Source organism: Pelodiscus sinensis, chromosome 8, assembly GCF_049634645.1.
Source record: "Pelodiscus sinensis isolate JC-2024 chromosome 8, ASM4963464v1, whole genome shotgun sequence".
NCBI classification, from domain to species: domain Eukaryota; kingdom Metazoa; phylum Chordata; order Testudines; family Trionychidae; genus Pelodiscus; species Pelodiscus sinensis.
The window spans coordinates 44,235,459-44,258,910 of record NC_134718.1 but is presented as its reverse complement, the minus strand read 5'-3'; the positions used below and the strand labels follow the sequence as shown (position 1 = coordinate 44,258,910).

The following is a 23,452-nucleotide window of genomic DNA, read 5'->3' as shown; positions in this document are numbered from 1 at the left end:
CAATGGATCATTAGCACTTTACATATCAACTCTGCATTGTCAGAGCAAGGAATCTACTACAGGTTGCACCTTCATAAACCTGAACTGTCTGGTCTGGCAACATCTGTGGTCCAGAAGGACTTTGGATGTTTCAGGATCAGAAAGTCCTGGTTCGCTGCTGGGGGTGGAACCAGTGTGATGTGTGGGGATGGGCGACATGCAACCCAGCTGGGCTGCAGGGAGAGGGAGAGTGCTGGGAAGCCTGGGACACAGCTCAGCAGGGCTGTGCGAGGGAGGGAGGGAGGGAGGGAGGGGGGGGCCGGCACATGGTTCAGTTGAGCTGCAGGGGCAGCCAGGAAACCCGGGGGTGGCAAGGCAGGAGGTAGATTTGGCAGCTGGGGGGGGCCAGAAAAAAAAATGACCTCCCCTAATCTGACAAAATCCCTCATCCCAATGGTGCTGGGATGTATCTAACGTGTAATTAAATAGGATTGTTTGGAAGATGTATGTTCATAAAGCACAGCTAAATAAACTATGATTTAGTCTCCTCTACCTGTGAAAGGAAGCTACCTATATATATCCCCCATTATATGTTGTGTGAATAACTCAAATTACGTAAACCAATTTCCTTCTAAAAAGACCCACAATTTTATTTTCTTGTAGACTTTTCTTCAAATATTATGGAGGACGTCATATGAGGGAGTTTACTAGTTACTAGCAAATTAAAAAAAAACAAAAAACAACAAACATCTTTAACATTAATTCAAATATTGGCTCCATTTGGCCCTTTCCTGGTGCAGAATTACAGTGTAAACACTGTGGTACCCCCATGCATATCATCACACTGTGCCATAAAGAATTAAACTCCATGGTTGAAAGCAACTTCCAAATAAAATGAGGATATATTTCATGCTTCAGCTACGTACTATTTTCATGTAAATGAAAGCCAGCTAGAAGAATATTCTCTAGGACCAATAGTTAAGCTAAGGTCGGTCAGTCAGTCAGTCAGTCAGTCAGTGTCTCTCGCTCTCTCTCGCTCTCTCTCTCTCGCTCTCTCGGCACTAACAAAATATTGGCCCAGATTCAGTCCTTTCAGAGTAAAAATGTGGAAATCCAATAAATTATTATAGTCTCATACATCAGTTCTGTGTTTGACACACACTGCCTATCCTAGATTTTTGGGAACTAGAAAAGCAGTTCTTCAAAACAGACAGGTCACTTGGATGCACACAACAACATTAAAGAAAAGAGGGTAAAATGCAGGGGTTTTACTGTCTTTACAGCAGCAGAATCACAAAACGTGCCATAGTGAAATGTGCCTTTTATTATAAGAGTGATAGAATACTTAAATGTCTATGATCTGAATTAGGCTTCCTGCCATTAATGATAGAGGATTTCCTGGTATTGATGATTGCTGATCAGTGAACCAGGACAGAAATATTTTTTTCTGAACATTCCATTCCTCAGAAGATAGTTAAATCTGAATTCCCCTTTGGATTTGTGAAAAGTTTCCTATTTCTGCTAGAACTGCTCATCAAGAAACTAAAGTTATGAGATGTATCGGGAACAAGTTTTACATATGTAAAAACAGGAAGGCACTTAAAGTGATTGATCTTGAAATTAGCATATATTCCTAATAGAATTCTTTGGGTGTAGGGAAAAGAAAATTAATACAACTGGAGAAGAAAAAGGACCAGACAGAGATGATTTTTCAGACTAATTTTAAACTAATTTTACCCATCAACACATACAGAAAGCAGAATGAAAAGTTTGGTTGATGCACATTATTATTATGCATACCACTTACAGAACAGATTTGAAAAGCTCTCACTTGTTACCAAAGATTAGCGGGAATGGATTTCAGCTGTGCCTTCATCATAGCTATCTGATTCAGTCACAGAACATATGTCAAAGTGGCATCTAGTTGGGAAAGAAGTCATTTCTTAACACTTTCAACATGTGTGGGTTTTCTTGGCTGGTTATTGCCAGAGTAATGGTTTCTGCTACACATTGGGGCTAAGTCTACACTGAAGGCTTTTGCTGGCAGAGAGCATGCTAATGAAGCACTCATTAGCATTTGTCGCGCTGTCATTTACATATTCTCTGTCCAAGGCTTTTTTTGCAAGAGGATTTTGCACAAGAACAAGCATTGTAGATGGGTCCGTTTTGCACAAAAAAACCCCTCTTTTGCACAAAGATCTGTATACCTCCTTTTTAGAGGCATAAGGATCTTGCGCAAAAGGCGGGTTTTTTGCACAAAACGGACTTGTTTACACTGCTTGTTTTTGTGCAAAAGCCTCTTTGCAAAAAGCCTCAGGCAGAGAATATGCAAGTGACAGTGCGACAAATGCTAATGAGCGCTTCATTAGCATACTCTCTGCCGGCAAAAGCCTGCAGTGTAGATGTAGCCTGTGTGGCAACAATTCAGGAATAAGGGACTCTGTCTTAATTCCATTCAAGTGCATAGCTAGACTCCCATCTCTGTCAGTGGGAACAGGTCCTTCAAAAACTACTAAAATTGCCATAGCAAGTTTTAACATAACTTTCCTCCCAATAAGCTGAAGTAACCCTTGGGCCCTAAGGATGCCTCCTAAACTGTTTTTGTAGATAGTGTTTGTAGGTTCTCTAGAGACAATTGTTTAGATTCTCACCTCTTTGAACTGTTCCAGCTCTGAACTTGTTTCTTTAGTTATCTTGCTTACTGTAGCATAAAAAAGCTGGTACTTGTTATTTTCTCAAGCTCAACTATAATTTGAGATTTTCCCCACCCACGTGAATGTGCTCAGATGCTGGGTCTGGAAATCTCCCAATTTAAAAGTTAGTATTAATTTCAAGAGCTGCTATATCTTTAACTCAATCTGGAGGAGAGAAATTTATCAGAAAGACACACCATGTCTATGGAATATTATTCCTTGTTTAAAATACTTTTCAGTATCATTGAGATGTGAACCAGCTTGCATGCTGGTTTAATGTAGGCCATAAAGAGCAAAATTACAAAGAATGGGGAAAGTCTCAAGAAAGAGAATATTGGGAAAATCATGGATAAATATTCTGGAATAATTAGAGTGATTATCACTGCAGCCTTTCTATATTAGCACTTAAAAAAATTTTTGCTCAGTTTTTCATTCCATTGTTTAAAGTTTTAATGTAGAGTGTTGATGCCTACAGAAAATATCATCTGTCTGTCCATCTAGCTACTTATTTTGCCCCCCACTACCACAATATCAGAGCACCAAATCTTAGGGTACGTCTAAACTACATGGCTCTGTCGACGGAGCCATGTAGATTTGTTTATTTGGCAAAGGGAAATGAAGCCGCGATTTAAATAATCGCGGCTTCATTTAAATTTACATGGCTGCCGCGCTGAGCCGACAAACAGCTGATCAGCTATTTGTCGGCTCAGCGCACTAGTCTGAACGCTCCCCTGTAGAAATGAAAGCCTTTTATCGACATCCCCCGTAAACCTCATCCTACGAGGCATAAGGGGGATGTCGATAAAAGGCTTTCAGGTCGGCACGGAGCGTCCAGACTAGCGCGCTGAGCCGACAAACAGCTGATTAGCTGTTTGTCAGCTCAGCGCGGCAGCCATGTTAATTTAAACGAAGCTGCGATTATTTAAATCGCAGCTTCATTTCCCTTTGCCGATCTGTCTAATCTACATGCCTCTGTCGACGGAGGCATGTAGTCTAAACACACCCCTACTGTAGTGTTTTGTGACACAAATGACTGTCAGTTTTGGCTTTTTATTGCAAATGCACATACAGTGAGATATTGATGTCATTCATTAGGTGAAACTCCCCCCCCCCCCACCAGTCTTTCGAAGTGCAGTTTCCCTTTTGCTGGGGTTCAGCCACTTCTAGGGATGTAAACCTTAATGGTGAGGCTTTACTGGTTGCAGTTAACCAGCAGGGGCTGGAGCAACTCTCTGCCCACTGAGGGTAAGGGGCTGCTCTAGCTCCATGGGGCCTTCTACAGCAGCCCCTATCCATGACAAACCTGGCTACCCTTTTCCTCCCTGGGCCCTCCCCCACCACAGGTTACATTCTGGCTCCCCATCAGGAGCTGCCAGGCCCACTCTCAGGGAGCCAGTTGTAGAGCCCATAGCAAAGTTTCCCCAGAACGAGGCATGGAAGGGTCTGCCAGCCTTGCTCCTGGGGAGGCTTCACTGGGGGCTCTGCAGTATAAAGCTCATGTCAGTTTTATACTGCAAAGCCCACTGCATGTGAAACCATATAACCACTATGATTTTTAACAGTTACATTTTTAACCACATGTTTACATCCCTAGCCACTTCATTCAAAAACAAAGAACAGGAGCTTCAAAGACAGAGATATGTTGTTTCCGGTAACCAGCATTAGAGTGCTTAATATAGAAATTATTCAAGATCCCAACAAGTGCAGAGCAGAGACAAAGGGGACAATAACATCAATGAGCTCTGATGTGACAAGCCACCATAAAACAGTAAACCATTTGCAATAAAAAGCAATGCAGAAATGAAGCAGGATCAGATAGGTTTCTTTACATTTTACTTATTACTAAGAATACTACAATTGAATTGCTTTTGTGTACCCTGTACAGTTGGTAGGTTTTTTTATTCCTTCTTCCCAGTTTACTGAATACAGAAAAATGATAGTTTAGACAGACATAATATAGTTACCTGAACCAAAATGTAGCCAGGGAATTTATGGATTCCTAGCAGTGCCCTGACCTCTAAGATCCCTGCTAAGTTACTCAGTCAGTACTGACTCAGGCAGAGATAATCCATCATCATCATCACCACTATCCCCCTATAGCACCAGCCTTCCTGTCCAGCATGTCTAATCCAAGTTCTTTTAAAAGAACTAGCCAAGCTTGGGCTTGGATTTACCAGTAAAGGCAGGCACCAGAGAAAGCGAGCTGGTCTCAAAACAGAGGCCCCGATTCTCAATTTCCCCATAGAAATATTGGGAGGGCTAAGGAGGCCATGGGAACCATAAAGCAGGAGGAGTGTAGCATGCTCTGGTCACTCCTGCTGGGCTGGGGACTCCGGGAGATAGATGCAGAACCCTTATGCCTGCTTTGTGCCAGCCAGAGAGGGTACGTCACCATTTCAGCTGATTGCAAGCCACTCAGCCTAATACGCAGACTCTGACAGGTGGCGCTTGAGCTAGCTTGCTAAAAAGAGAGTGGACACTGCAGCTCCAGCACAGACTCAGGCTACCCACTTGAGCTCAGACCTTGGGTTTCGAGTGGGCTAGAGAACGCAAGCTGTCACCCAAAGTGCAGCTCCCACACTGCTATTCTTAACATGCTAGCTCAAGCCCTACTAGCTCAAGTCTATCAACCTGCGCTAAGCATCATGCCCCTGCTTGCCATGCAGACATAGCCGAAGGTCCTCTCATTAATATGACCTAAAATAGCTGGATTGGTACAAAGAATCAAACTGAGTGTGTTTATATTTAGGTCAGAGCAGGGTTGGAACCTACATAACTAGACATTCTGGGTTAATTCTTGTCACTGGTTTTAGCTAGACACTATTAAAACATCAAAACTTAATGCAAGAAAATGATTTGTTCAGTATGAAATCACAGAAAAAGCTTCACCTCACAGATAGACCAGTGCACTTTATTATATATATTACTTGATTTACTGTCCATTTCACCTTTTCAAAAGGTATTACACACAGTGGGCCAACTTTGCTTTTGGGTTAAGGAGGTACCACTAAATTATCTCCTCTTGCAGCATTAGTGAATTGACTTGAGTGATTTGATGCCTAAATTAACTAACTACTCAAACACATAATGACAGTTTCTAGCACTGTAGGTGGTTAGTTAAGGTCTGAGGGCATGTCTATACAGGGCCACTCAGGAAAAATAAGTTAACATAAGTAAAGATGTGAAGTGCATTTGTTAAAGTGCATTAAATCCACATGTAGATGCTCTCATTTGGAAGTAAAGTGGCCACTTTGTAATTTAAGCAAAAGTGAGTTACAACTGCTTTATTTGTGAACGTGCAAGAGTCCACAGAGGGGTTTAATTCACTATAAAATTTCACTTTAAGTATATTTGGTGCAACTTTCCTGAGCATCACCATGTAAACATGCCCTGGCTCATCATCTTAATAGCCATTTATTTCCAACATATTCTACTAGGCATTTCCCCATCACCATAGAGCTGTAGTGAAATAATACTTAATACAGTAGGGATTTTTCTACTGAGCCTTCACATCTTTCTTCTGGTTAGTACGCTCTAATATCTTCCATTTCAATTTTTTCCATTTTTAAATTTTGATCCAAGAGTCATTCTATTCCATATCTGATAGCTCTTAGCATATACACTTTAACTGGCCTAAGTTCTTTTGTTCAAAATGTGACCACATTGTTCCTCCAAATTTCTTTCAAGTCAAACTTCACCTGAAAGTTATTAAAAGCCAATAGAGTCACTGCTAGATTACTCCCAGCCCAAAAAGATTTTGAAGATTTTTTTTATTTTGATGTGCCATCCTTTTATTTTTCCACAGTAGTACATTTCTCACTTAAACCTTTATAGAAAGCAATCAAAATTTGTTTCAAATAATTGCAGCATCAGTCCTATGAAGTGTATAAATTTAAGCACATGAATAATTTTATTCATGTGCTTAAAAAACCTCATGAAATCAGATGTTTATTAATTAATGATTGCACTTCAATTACAAATGTAAAGAGGGGTCTAAGCCTTACTTCACTAAAGCAATGGACAGGGGTACAACATTAAGTAATTTCTGCTATTTACTTGTAGCTGACAAGTCTACCAAAAACATGTTAGAAAAATCAAAAAGTCCAATATCAATTTAAAAACAAAACTTAAGATATGTACTTATAAGGCCACATTTGCAAAAATATTTGGGATTTTGGGCTCCCAACTTCAGACACCTTACAGTCCTGATTTGCTGAGAACTAGTGCTTAATACTTCAGCAGGTCAGGCCCCATTAAGGTGGCAGTTGGTACCCCAAAACTGAATCATCCAAAAAAATCATGAGTCACTTTTGAAAATATTAGGCCAAGATGTTTACAATCTTGTTCTATTCTAATGGTAATACTGTTAGGCAGTTCAAATAGTTCATCAGATCTTTGATAGTTCTTACACTGCTTTTGCAAATGTCCAATTCTACTTTTGTCAAGTATGTTCCCAAAGTCAACATTAAATTGCTCAGTCTGTAAAAGTAGTAATTTTTTAAAAAAATAGGCCCAGATCCACAGACTAACATAACTCCCACTTCAGGCATGATTCAAAACTCCTGCAGAGTTGCCCCCAATTCTAGAGGCACAAAGTCCCTCAGCACAAATTTTTACCAGAAAATTCCACTATGTTTCTGCCCTTGCTATTGGGCAAACACACAGCATCTCAGTTTAGGCACCTCTCTCATCTAAGCCCCAGGGGGAATTCTCAAACCAGGTGAAGACAGGTTTCTTCTCTCCCCCCCGCTCTATATCTCACCTGCAGGCCCCCCTCTGGCAAGCATTCTCAAAGCATGCCTAACTCCACATAAAATGGCTGGGGAAGAGGACAGGAGAAAGATACAGTAAGCTACCTTATTTGAACACAGGCTCTGGGATATTCTGATGTGGATCTTCCTCAATTTCTCTTGCTGAAGCTCTTCCATGATGGATAAGTAATTACATATACATTGGACTAGGGATGTGAATGGTTAACTTGTTAATCAGTTAACCAGTGTGGGCTGCAGCAGCCCACACCTGCCTTGAGCAGAGGTGCTTTAGCCCATGGAGCCAGCTGCAGGTGTGGGGGAGTGCTCCAGCTTGGCTGAGCAGATCCTGTTGGCAACAAGGGGTGGGTGGGTAGGCAGGCAGGTCACTCCAGGCCCAGCAAGGCTGGAGCACCACCTCCATCCACCCCCCCCCCCCCTTTAAATCAGTTTACTGGTTAGACATTAACTGGTTAATCATTTAAGTGTAAACAGGATTTTACATCCCAAATTGGGACAGAGATAGTGAGACTGACCCTGTAGCCTAGTAGTCAGGACAGTCACCTGAGAAGTAAAACTCCCTTCTCCTCATGTTGAGGAGGGAACTGAACCAGGCCTGGTTGAGTGCCCTAACCATAAGGCTAAAGGTTAAAAAGAGTTCCTCTCTACCCCTTGCCTTTTGCATGTAATTAAGTGAGCAACCACTTGAGTTTCTGGCAAGAAATGGCTTCAATGCCTAACTCCAGAAGACGTTTCCTTGCTGCAGATCTAGGGTTGCCAGGTGTCCAGTTTTGAACTGGACAGTCCAGTATTTGAGCTTTCTGTTCCGGAAACAAATTGAGAAAATATAAATGTCCAGTATTTTCTAAATAATATGTAATGTAATGTCAAGTGTGTCCGCTATTTTTGTTGAAACCATCTGGCAACCTATGTGGATCACAACTGAGGATAGATGCCTCCTTCCAACCTAGACTCACCTCAGGTTAGGGGAGGCTTAGGACTCCTTTTCTCAGCATCTGCTATTGGTTAGCTTTTGTGCTTCCACCCGCTCACACATCTTTTTGAGAGTCTCATTCTTAGGCTCACGTCCTCCCCCCATTTGAGTTATATATGGAGCTCTTAAGTTAGGGTTTGTGGATTCTACCAGGCTGCAAGGTGTTGCAACAATGAGTGTTGCAATGCTTAAGTCCCTTTGTGACTCTGGGCCTATCTGCTTCCCTATTACATTTTGCAAATCCACTGAAATGGACAATAAACTGCCTTTTCCTTTGCTTTTCATTGTGCGCGCACATCTTCTGGAATGGCCTACAATACTATTAGTTTTTTCCTTTGAAGTCTAACAGAAGAGTGTAAAAGCCTATGGTGGTATTTTCAACAAATTACTGCAGGGACATTATTATTTTATGTGGCTGAAAAACCCAGGTGGAAGTAAACTACGAGATGGAAGTAACCTAGCAGCCTGATTTAAGGTATTTAGGAGCTTAAAGATTATAAAGCCAGAGGGACTATTTTGATAATCATGACTGACCTCCTATATGACACAAACTGGGAGATGAAGAGAGTGAAGGATGGCAACAGGGTATCCAAAGAAGAAATGTACAGTGAAGCACAAAGAGACATTTAAAAAAAAAAAAAAAAGCACAGGAAACAAAGCACAAATAGTAGTCAAGTGACTAAAGTAAGAACAACAACAAAAGCTGTAACACCTTGTATTAAAGTACACCAAAGTGATGAGCTGGATAAAGATGAAACTATAAACAACAGCAAATAAACAAGAAAGGGAAACAGTTTAGAAAAGTGTCAAAACAATACAACTGGAAACAGACAATGGTCAATACCATGGTCAATTTACTACATTGAAAATATTCCCTCAAAGTATTTACTCAATGCAATATCTATTAAAATGTAACTACACATTTAAACACATAGAAAGTAAATGTTAATATCAAGTACCTATATTATACTTTAACTAGAAAATAATTCTTCCAATTCTCTTCTTTACAGGGGAGGAAGTTCTGAAATTTTTATGTGATTCCTGATTCTGCTATAAATTCCTGTGTGAGGGGTTGGTTAAATCACTTAAAGGTGATTGCAAAGGCTTTAATGGGGGGGGGGGGGGCTTTTTTTGCATCTTTTATTTATTTATAAAGACAGCCTGAGCTTCCCCCCCATTCTCCACTTAAGAAAAATCAGCAATGTCAAGTCTGGTCGTATTTAGTTTTCCTTTCAACAGTCTGAAAACATGCTTATTATGAGCGCTAACACCTTAGTCAAAGATATGCACATGTTGAATTAACAGACTTCCTTTTGTTCAGCACCACTTATTGAAGGGCTAGACTGAAGTTTAACCCCCTCTCTCCACCGCACATCATAACCAAGTTTTAAACTTGTCATTCAGCTGTCTGGATTAGCATGGACAAGACCTGAAATTCAAATGTAAAAAAATATTAGCAGAAATTAAAAAAAACAAAAAACCCTAACAAAACAAAACTCATCAGGCCACCTTTATCCATCACCATAGCAAAAAAAAAAAAAAAGACTGGAGCAGGTTTTTCCTATGCAAGTCAGTTTCAATCTCAACACTATCCTTTCCCTAACTATAGGGCCTAAAATTCACAGCTATTCAAAATATGTCACAGACCATGAAATGTAGTGTCCTCGTGTGAAATCTGGCTGTGTACTTTTACTCTATACTAGTGTTTCTCAAAGTGGTTCATGAAACCACTTTGAGAAACATGCTAATTGGCCACGCTGGTTTGTTTGAGCACCGGCACCACAACCACATAGCCTCATGGCTCCCATTGGCTCCAGTTCACTGTTTGCAGCCAAGGGGAACCATGGGAACCAGTGGGGGCAGGGCCGCCACTTCCCACAGCTCCTCTTGGCTACAAACTGGAGCCAATGGGAGCTGCGAGGCTCCATGGCCACAGTGCTGGTAAGTAAACAAACCAGCATGGCCAGTCTTTGTGGATCTCAAAGTGGTTCCACAGATCATTTTGAGAAACACTTCTGTATGCTATCCAGATTTCATGGGGGAAAACTAGGGTTTCTCAAATTGGCAGTCCTTACCGAAAAGGGAGTTGCAGGGAATCACAAGATCATTCTAGGAGGGTCATGGTATTGCCAACCTTATTCTACACTGCCTTCAGAGCTGGCAACTGAAGCCGCGTGGTTGTAATGTTGGCTGAGTGCCCAGTTCTGAAGGAAGCACCCTGCCAGTAGCAGTGAGGAGTAAGGGTGGTAATACTATAACCATGTTGCCCTTGAATCTTTACTGGTCTCTTCAGAGCTCTGTGTCCAGAAAGTGGCGATTGCTGACTAAGGACCCAGTTCTGCAGGCAGCAGCGCAAGAGTAAGGGTGGTAATACCAAACCATGCCAGCCTTCTGCATAGCTGCTGGCAACAGCATTACCTTTGCAGCTGGAAAGGGGTGGCTGCTGGCCAGGAATCCTGCTCTGAAGGCAAAGCTGCCGCAAGCAGCTGCACAAAAGTAAGAATAGCAATATTGCAACCCGAATACAGTAACAGTGTGACCCACACTACTCTTTTTGGGTCAGGAACCTAAAATTACAACACCATGACATCTCAGATTAAATATCTGAAATAATGAAAATTACCATTTAAAAAACAAATTTGACTGCAAAATTGACCAAAATGGACCATGAATTTGGTAGGATCCTAGCCATCTATAAATTGGAGACAATACTTTTCTGTGCTGACAATACTAAGCCTCTTTGCTGTGAGGCTTAACTAGTAAACATTTGCAAGCACTTTGTCTTTCCATAGGATTTTCCTTGTAGGTTCTCACAGTACTAATTGACTAAGGGCCCAGTTCTGCAGGCATCAGCGCAGGAGTAAGGGTGGCAATACCATACCATGCCATATACTCTTTTCTGAAATGGGATTTGATATATTAGAACTTTCAATAACAGGATCCAAACCTTTTTTGAGAGTCTATGCAGAGACATTATCTACATCTGATATCACCCTCTGCACTCCTTCAAACCTATCCCAGGGTGCCTTCTTATACACATTTTTTGGATGATGAAAATCTGAAGCTTCCGTTGCATTAATTGTGCCTCATTATGCATGCACATTACAATTCAGCCTTAATACTCCAGTACATGGTCACATGCCATACTTTCCCCAAAGGATCCCTGCTTACTTCAGCACACTAGCTGCATAGTGAATAACCCAAGGTTTGTAGTAATGAGGCCCACAATCATCCACTGAACAGTAAAGATAGAAGTACTCAACAGATACCACATGCATTGCAAAAAAAGTCCTATACTTTGGTTCTGTACCCATTTTTGTCTCCAATCTGCCTTGTGACCTTGCACAACTTGCTTCACAGTCTGTAAAATGGGAGTTCCTAAAGCACTGTAAAAGCTACAAAGCATGTTACATAAGAGCCAAGCATTCATTGTATTATATGTGCACAACTAAGGGAGGAGTCTTATGGGAATATAGTATGTAGCTGTGACGTTAAAGGCTACATCATAATATCAACATGCTAGGCGTTGTGTGGACATACTTAAATCTGGTCTTTCCTATTCTTTATTCTCTTTGAAATCTAAAACATTCTTTTCACATAGATTTGTGTATGGAACTGATTTGTATTTAGAATACATTATAAAGAAAGGAAAATCATCTCTAAGAAATAACCATTCTTAGAACTTAAATAGTGGTTGATATACTTATCCTTCCAAAATCCCTGTGGGGCAGGCAAGACTGATAAATCCCTATTTTACAGAGAAGGACAAGCCCCTTTGACACACTATAAAACTGCAAACAAGTTGATAGTGTATCAGGCACTAGGAATTCCTGAGGTCAGATTCTCAGTTTCTGATGTTTCATACACTGTAGAAAAAATATCATCGGTATGTACAAATGAGTAGATTAGCACAATGTATTTTTGGTACTAGAATGCCAATAGATTATCTGGACACTAAAATGTAATCTAGAATATGATTGAACATTTAAAAAACAATGATAAGTATACAATAACTTCTGGGGGAGGGGCAGGGTGCGCAACAGCATATTTTTCCTTTTGGGAGTATAAAAATGCTTTTACAGGATTTCCTTCTAGTGCAAGCCAGCACTAATCCAAATATCTCCCAGTGGGCAAAATAAAACCATGTTAGATGTTTGTGTATCCCCATTGGCTTTCACTTGATTAAAGGAAACTGCTTCATTATAGAAGTAAAGTAGAACAATTCCTTTGAGTATTAAAGCATAATTTTCTATGTGTATTACTATGCAAGGATGAAAAAAGTGCAATATTCTTACTGGAATACCTGGGCATCAGGATTGGATTTTATTGATATTTTGATGATTTAGAATGTTTGGCTCTTCATCTAGCAGAGATTTATAATACAGGCAGTTCTACAAAAACAGAACTAATCTTCCTCCCCATCCCTTTTCTCCAGGAAAAAGTATCTAGCTTGAAAAGTTATTTTTTGTATCACCGACATATTGTTTGAACTGCCATTACTTCACTGAGCCTATAAAGCAAGTGTTCATGAGAAAATAGCCAGCAAAAGTCAAGACAGACAGACATATTCAACTTATATAATTTGATTAATAGGGGAAGGGGAAGGGGAAAGGGAGTTGGAAACACAATGAAAACTCAGACCTCTGGCCTGTTATCTTGACTCAATTTCTTGTTTTCTGCAATATAAGCACCTGGATCTAACTTTAAGATCCAGAAACTAAGAGCTACCATGAGCATGCAGTAGAGTATGAAAATAATAAGACTTTTCTTTTTCTTCATTCTCCAGTGCACATGTCAGTTTCTGAACTTACAAACCCCTAGAAGTACACAGGAGGCTATACATTGCAGAGAGACTTCATTAATGTAGTATCCCAGAGAGATAAAAAATAATACAGCCAGAAAGTATCAGTCATACAACAGGTTATCAAAACTAGTGTCAAGATAGGTCAGCATTTAATAATGTGGTGAAAAATCAAAACAGTAAAAAATAGAAGTCTGTAAACATGAGTATACAAAAAAAAATCATGTAACTAGATTTCAAGTTATATTTCTTTTATTCCACCTTTGTGAAAATAGCATGCAAAGTCAGGTCAATCTTGCAGATTTTCAAGCACTCTGGGTTGATCCAGGAAAGCATTTAAACACATGCTTATATTTAAGTATGCGAATAGCATTGCTGAAGACTATGGAGTCTTTCTTTGGCTTCACTGGCTACAAAGAGTTGGCATCCACATCAGAATTAAAGGTTGCAAATGAATTTCCATTGTAAACATGACGTTAGCTCCACCTTACCATGCCAAAGAAAAGGCAAATTTTATAGTTTTTAAAGTCAATCCTTAGATCTTTTGCTTGCAGAGTTTGACTTCAATACATCAAATAAAGACAAAAGGTACTTGTCATTGAAAAAAGCAACTGAAGTTATATCAGACAAGCTGTTTGTAAATTAAGACATTTTTTAAAAAATGTTGGCATTAAGCATAAACAGAAAACTCTAACCTTTGTTCACCAATTCCTAGCTTGTGAACACAGAGTGGGAGGCAATGAAATTTAAGGACTCATCTAATAATTGTGTCAGTGTGGAGAAGAATATCGAAAGGAATACCGAATCACTCTGCTGGCCTCATCATCCCGTCAGGCAGACCTCCTCAACTGCTCACTTTCTAAGGAAGGCTGCAGAAAAGTTGGAAAATGAGGATGAAAACAGAACATTGAGGCATTGGCAGAGAGGCTAGGAGGCTTCCATTGGAGTGGGAGAGATTATGTATAAGGGAAGCACAATAGACAGGGCATACTAACCCAAACCATTACCTCTGAGGGATGGAAGGGAGAACACCAAGCCTAACTTTAAGGTCCCATGTCTAAAACTTGTTGACCTTCAACTGTCCATCTGTAAAACAAATATATCTACATGCTTCACAGGGACGTTAAGGATATTAATGTTTGCCAAGTTCTTTGAACACAGAAAGCACTGTATATAAATGTTAAGTTATTATGACAGGGACCATAACTAGTCCAATTTCTCTCCGCCATAAATATGTCTTAAGCTCTGCTCAGAGAGTTCTGATTGCTTTAAACTTTAGCTACTCAAGTTTGAAAAACTGACTATATTCATTTTGCTAGTCAATAAGACCTATACAGCTTCCTACCTTCCATTTGTCTTTATACAGTACTTTGGAGTATCACAACTGGACAGCAGTAACAGCTGCCATTTTGGCTACATACCATGCGACGTTCCATTGCAAACCCAAGTTGTATAAAAATATTTTGGGGCCTGAAGCTTTCTATCATTGGTCTCATGCCAGAAGAAAATGTTGCTAGTTTGGGATTTATTTAGAGTGTAAGAAAAAATTGTTTGTTTGTTTTTAAAAAGGGAGAAAAACAGTAAAATGAAAAAGCATAAGTTTTTTGGATCCCAAATAATATAAAGATGACAAACATACCCTGCCCACCCTCTAACGTTACCTAGTGGTTAACCCTCCGTGAATAGAACCTTTTGGTTAAATTTGGTTGTGAAAAATGAAAAGAAATTAAATAATCAAAAAAAATGTGCCACTGGGCTCCCCAATTACATATAAACAAGACGTTGTTTAAGCAAGCAAGAAGAGAAGCAAATAAAAACAAAAGCATTTACTCTATCCAATGTTATATCTTTAGGGTACTTGTACTTAAGGTGCCTTACAGAAAAAATAAAGTGCTTTCTCTGTATGGCAGACTAGCCCTTTCTGGAAGGCAGAGATGTGCAAATTTCTGACAGAATGACTAAGAGGTTGTCCTCTGCAACAAACAGCTATGACCTGAAACACTGCAAATCCTATAACAGCGTAATTTCCATTCCTGAACATTTTTCTATATTTTTTTTCCAAAACTTGGATGTATTTAAGTTGTACATTTTTATTCATCCGAATATTTGCTATTATAACTATAGATGATCCTTTTATCACTGAAAACATTTAGTTCAATTAAGTCCTCAGTGGATGCATCAACATTGTGATTTAAAAAAAACAACAACAACCCCCAAATCATGGCACTAAGTCTCACAGGCCAGATCAGCTAACTCAGCTCTCATGGCTCTCTGTGAGGCTACAAAATTGCCAGCATTCAGACTTTGGCTGAAGCCTGGAACCTGAGACCCCATGAAGAGGGATGGTCTCAGAGCCTGGGCTCCAATGCAAGGCCAAATGTCTATGCTGATATTTTACAGCCTCGCTAGCCCAAGTCAACTGACACTGGCCAGCCATGAGTCTTCTATTACAGTGTAGACATGCCACAAAATGTCACTGAGTAATAACATTTCATAAGCTAGTTTGAACTGTGTGAAAAAGCATTTGCTTTTATGGTTTTGAATTTGCCCCTTCTGTTTCATAGCATGCTGTGTTGTTTTTTTGTAAGAAGAATAATTTTGTGTTATAATTTTGTTATCTCACAATTGGATTGCCTTTCACAATCCAATAATATATGGGATAAGACCAATACTGGCATAAGGTCTTGTACATATACACACAAGCACACCCCTCCGTTCACCTTTAGCATAACGAAAACTGACCTTTTATTCATTGTCTTTGATTTCTGTCTGTTACTAGTTTCGGATCTATTATAGCATTTTATCCCTGCACCTCACAATGACTACTTTGTTTCTTTAGTAGATTCTCATGAGAGACTTTGTCAAAGGCCTTTTTTAGAACTCCAAACAAATGTCAACTGGTTCTTTTTCTATCCACTATTTTATTGACCTGACAAGGAATTCTAACAGATTGCTAAGGGACAATTTTCTATTGCAGAAGCCATGTCTATTAATTGCTACTGTACCATGATTTTCTATTTTTAAATTATTATTTCATCCAATTTACCGGGTACAAATATATTGCTTACTGAACTGTCATTTCCCAGAATTCCGTATAGTAGCAGATTTTAATTACAGTCCTTTTGTTGTTGTTAGAAGCTCAACTACTTCCTTTTTTAGGGCTGTCCCTGTCAGTTAAAAAACCAGAGTGCTGTCTCATGGTTTTTGTCAGTACTAGGAGAACTGTCACCTGAGGTAGCCACAGGCCAGCTGAGCTGGTTAAAACAAACAATAGGATGGGTCAACACTTCAAGGACTACCCCACATCTAGAATAAATTATGCTGTCCTTTTGCCCCAAGGAAGCCTCTCAACAAGCAATCTTTATGACAATTCTCTCCTACACAGAGGTACAGTCTACATGTAGAAGGCTTTGCTGATATCACAATTTGCAATGGAAACAGTTTACTGGTACAACCATCCTGGCAAAACTTCCCACTGAAGATATAGTTTCTACCCGCAAAAAGTTCTTTCAATGATGTAGCTTACTCCAGTTCCCAAACAAAATAAGCTACACCAGCTAACAGACTTTGCCACTACAACTATCTATAGTAGGACTTAGGTTGACCTAACTCTGTCAAGCATAGGCATGAGGGGTTCTTTGCACATTCTTAGTCAATACGCCAGCAAAACATTTACTATCAGCAAACTGATATAACTTGTATTGGCATAAGTAAAGTTTTACCAGTTTATACTAGGACTTCCACAGTCACAGCTATAGGAATAAAAACCAAATATATTTAACCAAAAACTGTTATACTAGTAAAAGTTTCAAATGTTGACAAGATCAGTGTCAGATCCATACAAAGTACAAGGTTCTGGTCTCTGTAAATGGTGATCCTAGAAGAAGTGCAACCTCATGCGCACCGGCAGGCAATCACTGATTAAAACTGTGAGCTGCTATAAGGAAAAAAAATAAAACAGCCATTCTGGGTTGGACCAAAAGTTTATTTAGCAAAGTATAATATCTTCCAACAGTGGCCAATGCTAGATGTTCCTGCATCTCCTCTCAACCTTTGTGTCAAAAGTGAGCACTGAGAATATAGTGTGATAGTGGCAAAAGTACAAAGAGGGACTAATAAGAGCAGGTCAAAATTTTTCATTTCAAATTTTTTATATGAAAAATGGCTTTTATCAACTTGGAAATCTGTTTTCAATTAATTTTTGGACAAAAATGAACAAGCTAGTCTGGGGTTCTCAATTAAAACCTGAATCTTTAAAACTTTTGATGAAAAATCTTGATGAAAGATAAACGTTTTAATTATGTTTAGTTCTTATGAAAAAGTATTTCCCAGCCAGCTCTAAAATGGCTAGTGAATGTGATAGAAAAACATTGTAGAGAGAGTAGACACAAGGGTGAACTTGGGATGTGCGTATTCCATCTCCTCTTTGGGTGCCTAACTTTTTTTGGGGGGGAGAGGGGAGGAGGGGCACACAAACTTGAAATACCTGGCTGATGTGACTTTACAAAGGCCACAGATACAGTCCGTGTCTGAGCTGGGATTAGTTCCTTGCTTTCAGTCCTTGGATTAGTCCACTAGACCACATCAGCTTTCATACTACCAAGTTGCCCTTCCTTGTGATCACAGGCTATGATGGGTGCTCAACAGAGGCAGTGACTCAGGCAGCCAACTATTATGGAGCTTCAGCAATAGTTTGAGAGACACTCATTGCAACCATAAATTTGGAATGTGGCCTTCACACTATTCTAATTTCTCCTCCTCCCACAAAAATATACCAACCTATAACCCCAAAAACCTGGAGTTATGTTTTTTTCTGGAGACTAAGTCCTAAACCTGAATGACTGTTAATTACCCATGATGTTTAGGAAAAGAGCAACTCCAAGCTTTAACCCCTAGTGATTTGTTCATATCCTTTTACATTTTCAAAGCTAACTTGATTTGAAGAAAAGATTCAAACAGAGGCTGGAGATTTTACTGAACAAACTAATGCCTGGAATGGTATTGCCTCTCAGACAGGTTCATAAGAAAATTACCATTTCTCCAATCAACAGTGAAAGAATTTCTACAAGTCTCTAATTTCCTAGGTCTTTGTGTGTGCGCATCTCTCAGTATGGTTTTATGTCCCTAAATTACTACTACCCACCACTAGCCTGTAATTGACAACCTCTCTCATTCCACTCCTAAAGACTATGTAACTCCTCCCAGTTTTGACCAACTTGTTTTGAACCCAAAAGCACCACAACCTTTCCGAAGCACAAGATAGAGAGACATGTATAAAACAAGAATAGCAACTGGATAGTGAATTGCTCATTCGTACAGGCCTATGCTGTCAGCATTGTACACTCTAGACTTATACTGACATGTAAATATTTCATAGCAACCACTTTTAAAATGTATGGGTGTAATATCCCTCTGATATCTCCAGACATTCTGTTAAACAGTTTTATGATGCCAAGGACTAGAGAATATCATGTGATTGAAAAACAAGCTATTAGACAGTAAGGAGGGCATGCTCACATTACCCAGATATGAGCCAGTAGTCAAATAGTGAAATATAGGTCACTTATAGCATGCAGAGCAAATTCTGCAGTCAGCCAGCTCTGCCCCACTCCTTTTAAACCAGGTGTCACCAAGAAGCAGGGAGTACTAATGCTTTTAAGAAAAGTAACACTCAACCTGTTGCAACCATATGGGACTGTCATTTATTCAAGGCACTGAGCCCTGGAATCACTAAACCAACAGGGTCAATATAGTCTGAGACGAAAAGAATGATGCTTGTACCTTCTTTGTGATTTCCCATTCTGATCAAAATGGAAGCAAATTATGATTTCCAACATAATTTGATCCAGGCTTCAGTAGCCCATCATATATTCTAATTCAGCTTTATATGGATACTAATCGTAAACTGTGATGGTAGCTCTGGCATCATCATATTTCTTTTTCAGAGCTTTCCTGCCACATCCAGCAATGTATTAAGGCAAAACACCAGCTTTTATATCAGTGAAAGAGTATTATTGATAATTTTTTAAATTAGTTAACATATAATGGAAGACATTTTGACATATCCAAAATCTAAAAATTAACTGTGGTGCTAACCTCCCTATTTCTATAAACCCCAACCAAACATAAAAACTGTTATTATCAAAGTTGCTCACCACTTAAATGTATGCTTTGAACATCTGGGATGTTCCATTGTTAGTGACAATTTTGAGCATGCCATTGATACGGGTAGCAGAATCATGCTTTTAAGAAGAAAAACTGCCTTCCAATTGCCTCTGCAAATATTCAAGCTAACTAAGTCATCAATAAAGTGGTTTGACCCCAGCTTTCTCCCCCCCCCCCCCCTCTATACTTGATTCCAGGCCTTGTTGACTGGCTTATTAAAATTTTTTTTAAAAAAAACCTTCTTGTTATTAACTCCTATGCATGGCTATATATTTGATTATATATATCCTGTACTGAGTCAATTCTTGAGTGACTGGGTATGACGGAAAGCCCACAGTTTACAATTTTTTTAAAAATATTTTGACCTCTTTATAAATCTTGTATGGTTGGTTTTGATTTCTTCATGCTTTAGTTCTAGTGCTGAATTCTGATGAGACAATTAGTGCAACCATTTTTGGTTTTAAGACTAGGGTGTCCAATAGTAAGATCATTTGTGATTATTTTTGTTAGTTCTAACTTACCTGGATTTTTCAAATATTTTAATAGAAGCCTCCCTTTCACTAATTTACAACAGACTCTCTTCATTAAACATGCAAGTTATGAAAGTTCACCACTGCCATTATAACAGTCCACCTTCCTTCAGTCATTATGATTCAAGTAAAGCAAAATAGTAATTGAAGTCAACCTGCAAACCATAACAATTTGTCCTTACAGAAGGGACATCAGGATTTTTGCACAATTGCATTTTATGCTACTCTTACCATTTCTTGCCATGAGATTTAAATATAGGAATCATAATTATTAAATTATAGATTGATAATATTAACTTAATATAATTATTTGCATATGTAATGACACAAATCAGTTGTTTAAATCTGCAAGTATGACTAATAAAATGCATAGCTTAGCTGCTGTCACAACTACAAAAATCTACATTTTTTCCATTTTAAAGTTACTACAACATGAAACACATGCTTTGCTAGAATTATATGAATCTATAATCAAATTGCCCAGTTAGTGAATCAATATCAGTCATATTGATAAAGCATTTCTATAAATAGTGGTCACATTCAATCCCGTTAAAAAAAAAAGGGGGTAATAAAATATTGGCTAATCTCATTTCATTCTCATGAACCAAAAACTATTTAAAAGTGTTTCACTTGGAGAAGAAGTCAAAAAATCCACAGAAAATGAAGTTTATTACAATTTTAAAAGAGTGATTCAGAGGATTGAGGGAGTCTATATACATTTGATATAGACTGTTCTTTTTAAAGAGAAAAAGAAAGTCAATCATTTTACTAGGAGCTACAGCTTTTCTAGTCAAGTTTTCAGTCATGATATAGCTTGGAGAACATGATTTTGCATGCCTACTTTCCACAATTTTGACAGAGAAATTTAATATAGCCCGCAATGATTCTCTTTTTATCATTGAGAAGTGTCAAAATAAAAGGATGAATTTAAGTGGAAGACATAATCCTTAGTTACCCACTTTTGAGGCTCTGAGAAATATCACAGTTTAAAAATGTACCCAGTATTACCAACCCTAAAAAGATTACCTGTATTTTTATCAGAGTGCTTGCTTCAGAATTACAGTAAATAACTGCAGCTTAGCCTTAAATGAAATGAGTTACTTTGGATCTGACCTGAACTTCAATGCTTTATCTTTTCCTAGTAGAAAATTTAAATTCAGCACCTGGATTCATAATGCCACAGATCTCACTAGCATAATCTCAGGCAACCACTTTACATGATTTATAGCGGTTCCCTAGAATCTGATGACAAATCTCGAGGAACCAGGTGCAATGGGGTGTGGTTCCCACTTCCCACGAGACAATTTCCTAGTATGTAAATTAATTAGCATTTCTTCATTAGTCGGGTGTAGCCAGAACATTATAAAGCTAACGCACTGGATGTGTTTAACATTTCTTATCTTTTCAAATGACCTGGAAGTCTGGGGGGTTAAGTTACAGCTGTTTTGACCGCATCAAGAGCGGTAGAAGTAGGAGTGGAACATGCACAGTTATGCAGGGAGAGCCAGTTCCTAACTACTGAAAGGATTAAGGACATCAAGCTCACACGCCAGGCTACTTCCTAGGCTACCCCGGGATTGCTAATAACAAACGCAGCAGTTACTGGTGCACACCCTTAACCTGCCCCCCAAACCCAGCCCTGTCGCCTGGCTGCTGCTGGATACGGGGGCCAGGGATGCGGCCAGTACAACAAGCCCTTACTCTCGTTACCTCCTCCGGAGCCATAGAGAGCGACGCTGCCTCGGTGTGCGGGTTTGCTGGGCTGGCGGCGGGCTCGGCGCTGGAGCCGGGGCGCGCTCTTCACCCCGCAGTGCTGAGGCTCCAGCCGGTGGCACGGTCCGCCCCAGATAAACGCCGGAGCAGCAGCCCCATCATGACTAATTAATCAGCGCGGTGACCAGGGCGGGAGACGCGGCGCGGGCGGACACCCCCGAGCTCCTGAGGGGACCCTGGGCTGCCCGGCCGGGGGAGGGAGCAGCTCAGGCGGCAGCGCGGCGCTGCCTCCCCGCGGGGTCCGAGAGAGGGGAGGAGCCTGGGCAGGGGACCAGCCAGCAGGCGCCTCCTTACTCTGCCTCGGGACCGCTCCCCTGCGCGCCCATGGGCTGGGCTCCTGGCGCTGCTCGGAGTGAGGGGCGGGGGCAGCTGTCACCCCCCCCCCCCCCCAGCGCAGAGCAGGGGCGCCGGGGCACCCAGCGCACCCCCTTCCCGCCGCCTCGCCCCGCCCCGAGTGCGCCGGGCTAGTCCGCGGGGGGTCGGGCGAGGGACGCAGGTGGGCAGGGAGCCGCAGGGCGGACCGGCTGAATCCAGCAGCGCCTTTGAATGCCCAGGTTTGGGGAGGCTGGGCGAAAGCCTGGAGCCAATAGTCTCTAGCGGCCAAAGCCTGTGGGGGAATGACCCCCACTGACTTCGGTGACCCCACTGGAGTCCTCTGGCGTTCAAGGAGCCTTTCTGGCTGGTGAATAGACACAGCGACTTTGCCGCCTAGAAATTTACAAATGAGCGTCCTAATCCTGCAAAGATTTGAATGGGGCTCCGGGTGGGCACACGGCTTTCCCCAGGATTTGCAGAATCAAAACCTCAGGACCACCTGGTTACACCACGGAAACGGGGCAGCACTATGGCCCACATTATGCTCAATGAGGACAAAGTTTGAGAAAAGAGAACAAAAGGCAAGAAGGAAAACTGCTCTTGGAAGAACAATGCACATGGCATAGGGTGTTTTTTGGGGGTGGGGGGGAGAAGGGGGTTGTAGATTTTTATGCCTTAGCTACATAAAAAGGAGTATCACTAGCAATTCCACAAATGACGTTGCAATGTAGTTTGGGCTTAACGCAGCCTATGTTTCATACGTGACTGAATGAATTTAGTCTAAGTTTTGAACAGTAATACTTCAAAGGACAGTTGTATTTTCTTAGTTTTATATTAATATTTGCAGAAGAAAATTTTTTAAATGTTCCCTTTCTGTCCTGTTACCCTATCCCTCATATTTGGGATTGCTGTTGTTTTAACCACAAATGTTCCAATAAACAACATGCGTACTGTATATCTCAGGCAAACCAGTTATGAACTTTTAACCATGCAACTATATACCATTATTTGCCACAACCTAATTCAGCTTGAGCAAGGTGATTCAAATAGATGGCTACTTCTGTTTCTGGGTGCTGAAACTACCAGCCTGGCTCCCTGACTAACATTGTGATGAGAGATTAAAATAATTTGTTTGAAATATTAATTTTTTCATATAAATTTCATTTTCCATGTAATTTTGAGATCAGTTCTAATTTTGACTTATCGGTAATGCTCTGCACATATCCGTGGCCAGGGAATTTTTTGAGAATTTTCATATCTAAAAATACACTTTCATCAAAAGTGAAATATTACTTAGGAATATGTTGATTTCATCTGCAATCTTTTTTATTTGTTTTGACTTGCTATAGCAAAATGTTAATTGTATATATATTTATATTTAATATTAAATTTAAAGGTTTTTTGACACCATTGGCCCAAGGTTTCATCACTTACCTAAGAAATGTTCTTCACAT

The 23,452-nt window shown here is 40.1% G+C and overlaps 1 protein-coding gene across 3 annotated transcripts in view; it reads right to left on the bottom strand.

Moving 5' to 3' along the window:
- Positions 1-22,594, bottom strand: part of LOC102460581 (heparan sulfate glucosamine 3-O-sulfotransferase 1-like) — a 102,206-nt gene extending 79,612 nt beyond the window's left edge. Inside the window, exon 1 of one of the 3 annotated variants that reach the window (XM_075935209.1) lies at positions 21,612-22,594. The gene's annotated coding sequence lies outside the window, so the exon portion shown is untranslated. Of the gene's footprint in view, positions 1-20,936; positions 21,081-21,611 lie in introns of those variants that run through there. The other 2 variants (XM_006121021.4, XM_025183601.2) reach the window with 2 other exon arrangements.
- Between the last annotated feature and the right edge of the window lie 858 nt (positions 22,595-23,452).